Source organism: Gavialis gangeticus, unplaced genomic scaffold, assembly GCF_001723915.1.
Source record: "Gavialis gangeticus isolate Ggan-Ray unplaced genomic scaffold, GavGan_comp1, whole genome shotgun sequence".
Lineage (NCBI taxonomy): Eukaryota > Metazoa > Chordata > Crocodylia > Gavialidae > Gavialis > Gavialis gangeticus.
Window position 1 is genome coordinate 24,147,513 of NW_017728997.1, and position 8,070 is coordinate 24,155,582.

The 8,070-nt window shown below is 42.8% G+C and overlaps 1 long non-coding RNA gene across 1 annotated transcript in view; it reads left to right on the forward strand.

Annotated features, from left to right (window-relative positions):
- The first annotated feature begins 403 nt into the window (after positions 1-403).
- The window catches only part of LOC109289065, a 23,788-nt gene continuing 16,121 nt past the window's right edge, over positions 404-8,070 (forward strand). The window contains exons 1-3 of the long non-coding RNA XR_002095285.1: positions 404-642; positions 1,936-2,013; positions 2,849-2,962. This is a non-coding gene — a long non-coding RNA (uncharacterized LOC109289065). The remainder of the gene's footprint in view (positions 643-1,935; positions 2,014-2,848; positions 2,963-8,070) is intronic.

Here is an 8,070-nt window from a genome sequence, read left to right on the forward strand (position 1 = left end):
AAAGCCATGAAAACTGAAACTGTTCTCAGGTGTTGGGATTGGCTAGGAACATGTATTGTGATGTTACAATCACTTCTGTGCCAACAGATTCTAATGTTCCAGATCCGTGATTATGCAAGCCTCATTGGAAAGAACGAGGCTGAGAGCAGAATGTCTTTCTTGACTCAGAAACGTCTGATACACTCCAACAGCAAAGAGATGCCAGGTAATGAGGAACAAGAACCTTGGCAATGATTCTGATGCTATTTATGGCAATGCATCTTCCCTGTGCTCAGGTTTGTTCATTCATCTTGTGTGTCCATTATACCAACATAATCAGACCAGTGATGACTATTTGCAGACACAAAGCCCTTGCAATCACGAAATGGTTAAACTGATCAGCTGCATGCACCTCTTCCAACAGGTGACACTGAAGCAGGTGAGGTACATCTGCTTTGCCACTGATGCCATTTGTGTTTTGGACCTTGATCAATCAATTTCTTAAGTGTAGAGCAAGTGACACCCGTGCAAAGGTCGTTCATGCATTGCCAGACTGCCCACAGTTCTGTCCCTCGTGGGGGGATTTCCACTGGTCCATCTTAGCAGCTACTGATGTTGTTTGCAGTTGAGTGTACCACAGTTCCAGCCACAAACATTTCAGAGGTGAGCTGAGAGGTTCAGTTATGGTAATATAGCTCTGAAGAGACTTAAGTCACCTGTCAGCAGGCATATAATGGTAGAACTGATGCCTTGAATCCATGGTCTGCATGTACTGTGTATACAATTTACCATTGTCCTTCTAGTATCTGGAGTTGCACTACCAGTCAATAGATAAAGGCTGCCAACGCTGGTTGGTTAGAGGCAGTCAGTGATGCTTCTGCAGCATTCTTTCAGCACTGTGTCAGTCCTTTCTGCATTCATTGACCTGTTCCATAGTGACCTCACATGCTCCACTGCAGAATAACAAAATGCCAGTGTGGTTGGCCTGAGAGGCATTCCCTCTCCACTTGAGGTTGGCCAATTTCTAGGTGAGGTACCTTGTGAACTCGCAATCACCTTGGCTTTCGTGAGATGTGTCTTGTAAGTCAAGTATTGCTTGAAAGTCATACTCAAGGTAAACAGGATTTGAGCAGTGGGGTGGTCTTCTGCTAATATTTAGAAATGTGACACTGAATTCTCCCTTCACATCTATGTTTCTCAAGTGGAGCTCAAATACCTGAGGCTTAGTCCAGTTGTCTCATAGCTGCTTTTTTTCAGAGTACATCAGTAGCATTAAGGTGGCTATCTGGATTATTTTGACTTGGCAAAGGTCCTTGCTTTGAGCTCTTACGCTGAAGTTGTCTACAAAAATGAAACTGTTATCTTGGTCTCTGACACCCAGGTGATGCGGACTGATCAGTGGTATATTATAACCAGTAACGGGCCAACGTACTGCCTTGTGAAAGGTCATTCTTTGTCAGCACCAGTGACTTTGCTTTCTATCCTGTTCTACAAAGAGAATTTGAATGAGCTCAGTGAAATGCAAATCTTGAGTCATCTGCAGCAATTTGTTCAATGGCCTTTGATGATGGATTGTATCATATACTGCCAATAGGCCTAAAAATTCAGCTCCCATGACTTTTTTCAAAACCATCTTCAATATATTGGGTAAAATTGAGCAGCTGGTTTGTGTATGATTTCTCTGAATAGAATCCAGCTTGCTCTGGGATCAACATCTTGTTGACATGTAGTGTGATGCAGGTTAGTATCCTTTCCAAACACTTGTAGACATGGCAATAGAGAAGACAGATCAGAAACTCTTGGTTTCCACTGGATTTTTATGCAGTTTGAGGAATGCTGTTATTCAGATTTGTCACCACAGCTTTGGAATGTCATGAATAGCCACAGAGAAGTTATATAAATGAAGTAACTGGTCCCAGGTTTTTGATCTGAAGTGTTTTTGCTTGTTCCTTCCAGATGTTCCTCAGGCCTGCTGTTTTATTCTTCTTCAATGAATTGTTACCAGCTTCATTATCTGCCATTGTGAATGGTTTGGTGAGCCTGGGATTATGTGGGTCCTAGTATTGAATATGGTCAAGTTTTGGTGGTCTGTTTAGTGCAGTTTGTTCAAGACCAACCGGTGAGTGCTTGGTTTACTGTGATGTTATGATGTTACTTGTTTGAGCTCAGTGATTTGCAGCAATATAAATAGGATCTAAACAGGGTACTTACCATTACAGTTATCTGTAAAGAGTCTAGGAGGCTATGTACTAGGCCATGTCTGGGGAGGTTCATAAGCTGTTGGCTGAACTTGCAAGGCTTGCTCTTCCTCCTTGAGGCATCTTTACAATGAAGAGATGAAGCACCTGGAAATGTAGCTGAAATGTGGAAGAGGAGGTACCCTACCTGTCTTCTTGCTGCTACATAAAGGAGCCAGGAGTAAACAGTGGTACCTTTCTCCTTGCCCTTCTCAGGGGAGAGGGAACAAAGTGGCTAGGGAACAGAAGGTGGGGGGGGGAACAGAGCAATTGGGATGTGGAGGTGAAGCTAACAGCAAAATGTTGATTGAAACTTCAGAAAGAATTCCAGAAAGAATAACATGTTCATCACATTAAAGACAGTTAAATACCCAAAAGTGATTTCCTGGCTATTGTAGCTGAGGTATTTGCATGATTGTGGGTGGGAGGAGAGATGGCTTGGATCAGTGTGAATGGGAAGTGAGGCAGTTTATGTTAGGTGTCCACAAGCTTATCTCTCTGCAGAGATGAGGCCTACATTAGAAGAACCCCTTATCTTACCTGCTGTGGGCACTGAACAGATCAAAATATTTGAAACTGGCCAGCCAATGGGAAGTGTCAGTATGGGCTCATGATTCAATTTGTTATTATAGGACAAACTTGCTTCAGATGTCCAGCAAAGGATAAAAACCACTGGAAGGGTCCACTGTTAGATCAAGCATCTGCCCCTAAAGATTTGGAAACCCTTTGGGAGCAAGCTAGGGCTGGTCAGTTGTTCTTAATACACGTAGCATCAGAAGTGGTGGTGTGGGGATTGGAATCTGTAGGGGAAATGCTGGAGTGAAGGGATCCAGCTAATGCGTCTGTCTATCAGATTAGTCTGTCAAAAAATCAAACCACTTCCATCACTGTCCAAGAAGAGAGACTCACTTCCTGCTTAATGTGATCGCAGCCCTGCTGTTGCCACTCCAGGGAGAGGAGGCCACTGCCACTGCAGCGTGCAGCAGGCTGTGAGTTTAAAATCCTATTAGGCAGAGACTAACAGTTGCAAAAAGAAAGCAGGTATCCCCTAGTGGGGATTTAAAGATGTTTAGACATAATTGGATTTTCCAAGCAGATGTCATTATTGTTAAACAGTTGCCCACTTGATATGTTCAAGTTGTTGGCGGTAATTGCTAAAATTAGCAGGTCTGTGCAGAGCAAAGGTCAGTCGGTTAATATTGTGATTTAGTATTTTATGAAGTAATTCCAAATGCTTTTATGTATGTTTTTGTTTTTGCAGCCTAAGCCCACATTAAAGTAGTTGTGGGCCTGTTAATAAAATAATGACTCAGCCTCTCTGTGCAGACAGGAGACTTGTCTTGGCCGCTGTTGTTAGTTTTGTGTTTTTCATGGAGTCTCTGCTTGCTAAGAGCTCTTGTCTTGGGATTCAGTGCTGTATTTCTTGTCAGGAAAGGTTGCTTTGTTTAGGTTGGAAGCTGTCTTGCCAGCTTGGCATTTCCAACTAGAGAAGCCAGTAAAGGCTGGCATGTCATTTGGATAGAGGTAGGCAGGAAACGGGTTTCACTTGGCATGTTAGTACAAGAGCCTGCCTTGTAGCACCTGTGTTCCAGAATGATGGATGGAACAGGGTACGTGTGTGACTTCAAGCATAGAAGCTTCTTAATAAAACATCGCTAGTGAGGTTTGGTTCAAAAACTCACTTACTGTACTGGAAGTGGCACCCTCAGACATGCTGCACTGCTCTATGCACATTAATTCCTCACTGGAAGCACTGCATCCAATTACTTGTCTTGCTGGGCGTGATCTAATGGGCAGGACTGAGTGACAGTGCCAGCTAGCTCACCTCCAGAGTAGTGTGAAGGTGACTACAAGTCTTCTAGTTGTGGAGCTAGTGTGCGTGGAGCAACTTAGTATATTTGAAGGCACTGCTGCCAGGCAATAAGCTTGAGATCTAGACGTGGCTGAAATGTACCTTTTTTGAAAGATGATAGATTTCATTAACACAGCAGCCCTACAAGAGGAACAATACAAGCAGATACTGTGAGGTAGATTTATGTATAGCAGACGTTCCCCAACTTGCAGGTGGTTCTCAGAAAGCTGGCTGGTCCCAGACTGCTGGCTCCTCTTTATTTACAGCTGCTCAATCTCATTAAGAGAAGCTAAGAAGTCATTAAGCAGCTCCTAATAGTGAGCTTCCTCATGCAAGCATGCGTTATAGCCACCATAAAGAGATTCTGCCGCCCTGAATGGGAATAGAAGTGATCTGCACTCTAAAGACTGGGAAAGAAGATGCCCATCATTTCTATGTGGCCTGCTCTATGGCAAGGTATGAGGAATCCTGATCCACAGTATGCAGCGTGTATTATTTTGTTTAAATCCATGCAAACATATGAAAATGTAATAGTCAAGATGCATCTGAATCTAATGGCTAGATTCAACAAACTCCAAACTTGGTGAGAGTTTGAAGATTCAAAACTAGATCCATCCAGATTTCACAACTTGTTGTTCCGAGCAGAGCCAGTTCAACTCCCAGGTCCAGATTTTTCATCTAGAGCTTAAGTCCATGTTATGCATTTAGGCTGTAGTGGTAAAATTCAGAACAGAGTATGGATTCCTAACAGCTTAAGAGCTTGACCTGATGCTGTAGTTCAATTTTGCAAGATGTTGCTTTATATTTTGCTTCAATTTGGGAGAGCTCTTAAGAGATTCCAGAACAAGCAGAGATGTGATCAGATCAAAGAGACAGGAAAGAATAGTAAAATATGTGCTTGTTGTTACAATAAGTGTTCGTGTGGATGAGAGAGAAGAGGGGTTGTAGAGGAATGAATGGGACCTGCAATGGTCTGGGACTGTGCTGGTATTTGGGGTTCTGATGGCTTTATCACAGCCATGAAGTTTGAGTGGTTTATGATAAGAAAACTGAGATAAATGTCCATCACCCCCCTTCACATCTTCTGTGGGATGTTCATTATAAACCAAACGGTTGACACATTTTCACAATAATTCTACAGTAATGAGGTACAACATAACTCCTTGAGCCAACCTTCCCTTGGTCTGGCCCTAAATCCAACTCTGTGCTAGGCCTCTTCAGCTTTGTTTTGTCTGAATAAAGTCTCATAACTCAGGAGTTGTCTACAGAATAGTTTCACCAGTCATACTGATATAACTTAACTATACTGGCATAAGTGAAATCAGCCTTTTAGGTCCTATGTGGGCACTCTTATTCTGCTATGAGTGAAATCTTTTGTTTTGAGCTAAAAAGGCCCTCTTACACTGGAATAAGTGTGTCCATATATAGAACTGTAGAACTACTGATTTAAATGCATACTTTAGCTTATATAAATTTCCCATATAAATACATCCTTAGCTTTGCAAGTTCTTAGCCTTTCTGACTTGGATCACCTTCTTCCCTTGTATACAGCCACTCAGTGCTTTGAGACTCCATCCAGTGACCATCTTCCTCCCAAACCTGGATGCTTCCTGCAGGCTTCTCTGCTCCCAAACGATTAGTCATTGTGCATTCTGACTTTTTCAAGTGAGGAGCATACCCAGGTCTCCAGCATCTGCTTGTGCTCGGCATGATGGACAAACAGTTGTCAAAGCTCATAAATCAAATGCACATAAGTAGTTTGACATGACCCACTGAGATCCCTCCCAGAGACATGTCTTTTCCTAACTGAATAGGTTTTCACTGTCACCATGATTTAGCTCCTCCCGTGCTTTTGCTCAGTTCAGCAGCACTTCACTGGACTTCCTTTGGGATAGCATCATCTCTTTACATTGTTGCTGCTTAGCCTTGCAATAGCCCCTGAAGATACCCTTAATGTTTAGAGCCCCTTTATGCTAGGCACTGTACGAGCATATTTATGTCTGAAGATAAAAGCACTAGGAGGAGTGAATTTAAGCAGTCTGAATTTGTCCCTACTTTGTGCGGTCAGATTTGAGGCTCTAGGTGTTGTTTTTCCATCCTAGCTTGGTCCACTGGGCTTGTGATTTACATCTCTTGATGTGCTCTGATAACCTACTGTCCTCCTTTCCTCCAGCTGAGCAGCATGTTCCCAAATTTCCCATCCTTGCTATTGCTGACATGACTTGCAAAGTCCCTTTCATTATCAGAAAGTTCCATTTCCTTGCTAAGCAAGACCATCTGATTTTTAAATCCTTTGGTGACTCATGTCATGTTCACTTAGGATATGTTTCATCAAGCACTTACTAGTTGTCTGTCTGCATTTAAATCTTAGTGGAGTTTTGGGACTGGACTTCAGGAACTTCTGAACTCTGATTCTGTTGTCCACTAGCTGTGTGTTTTGGGTAAGTCTCTCAGCATAAGAACATATGGGATGGGAAAGGGCTTCTTGTTCCATTAAGTCTGGTTCTCAGCATTCACAGCAACCATTTAATTCAGACTTTTATAAATCATATGCTCCAGGTGCTTACATACGCTACAAAGCACATTGCAAAATCCACAGCCCCTGCCATGCAACATACTACAGGTCAAAAGCAAGGGAGACAAAGGCCCCACCAAAGACTGTGTCTCATGCTCAGGAGAACACAAAACTCCACAAAGTCCCTGCCAGTCAGAGGTGGAGAAACATCCCTTCATGACTCCAGATCTGATGATCGGTTTGACCTTGAGCAAAAGACCAAGATCCTTCCCTTCCAGGCACTTAAAGTGGTTCTAGGTACCAGCAGGAATAGCAACTACATCCCTGTCAAAACTCCTATCATTAGCTGTGGCCAGTGCTTCAGAGAACGGTGAAAAAAAACAAGAAACAAACAGAAAAAACAGAAGCTTACCTCCCCCAAATGGGAACCTGTAGAGGGTGAAAGACCCTCTGCGTCTTGCTTTTCTTATCTGTAAAATAGGGGTACTAATACTTACCTGTTCACAAGGAGATTGAATCAGTTAGTTAATATTAATAAACACATGGTACCTAACAAATTAAATGAACTAATCTATTAGCTATGTATTAACTTAGCTTAGTATTAACTAGTTTATATTTCTCTTGTCAGAACCATTACTTTTTTTAAGAAATAGAAGACACCATCCCTTCTAGTGTACTGGTGCTACACCCAATGCATTGACGCTGCTTATGCTAGGGGAATGGGTAGGTTTTTGCAAAGTACTCATAATAGACTGAGGCTGTAGTGTTCAGTCTTCTGGCCCCATGGGCTGAATGAGTCATGTGGGCGCAGTCCCAGAGCCACATCCTGTGTATGGGACCTGATTCAGCATGGGGTTGATGCATGGGGTCAGTCCACAGATGCAGTCTGGCATGTTGGCCCAATGCCATGCACCCAGTCCAGCTACTCATGGACCTCACTGCATGCTGGAATGATCTAACATGGGGGGCCATGTCATCCGGCCTTCAGGGCTTCTCCTGGGTCCAGAACTTTGGTAGCAGGGGAGTGCCAATGAAGTACTGCTCCCCAAGCGCCATATTTCTAGACTGATGGGGATAGCTATAGGGCAATGACATGGCCTGGTGGGCCAGAGTTTGAGCACTACTGGACTGAGGTAAGAAACCAGCCTGGTGAGTTGAGTTCCAGATGTGGAATTTTGTGATCACATTGGCTACTAATGACATATCTGTCCCTTACACACACATATTTATCACCCATCTGCTTAATTCAGCACCTTATACATTCAACTCCTTCATCCAGATCTCCAATCTTATAATTTTTAGTAGGCCCTCCTTCCCCTCTCAAAGATAACTTGTTCTTCCTAATGTTTCTTGCTAACTCTCCACTGTCAGTTTTTCCTATTGCAATTATTCTGTTTAATGTCCTGGATGACTCATCAAACCTAGGTTTCTTTTATTATCCATTTTTATAGACACTTTTCTGTTTTGGTGATTTTTTTTTTTTTTTT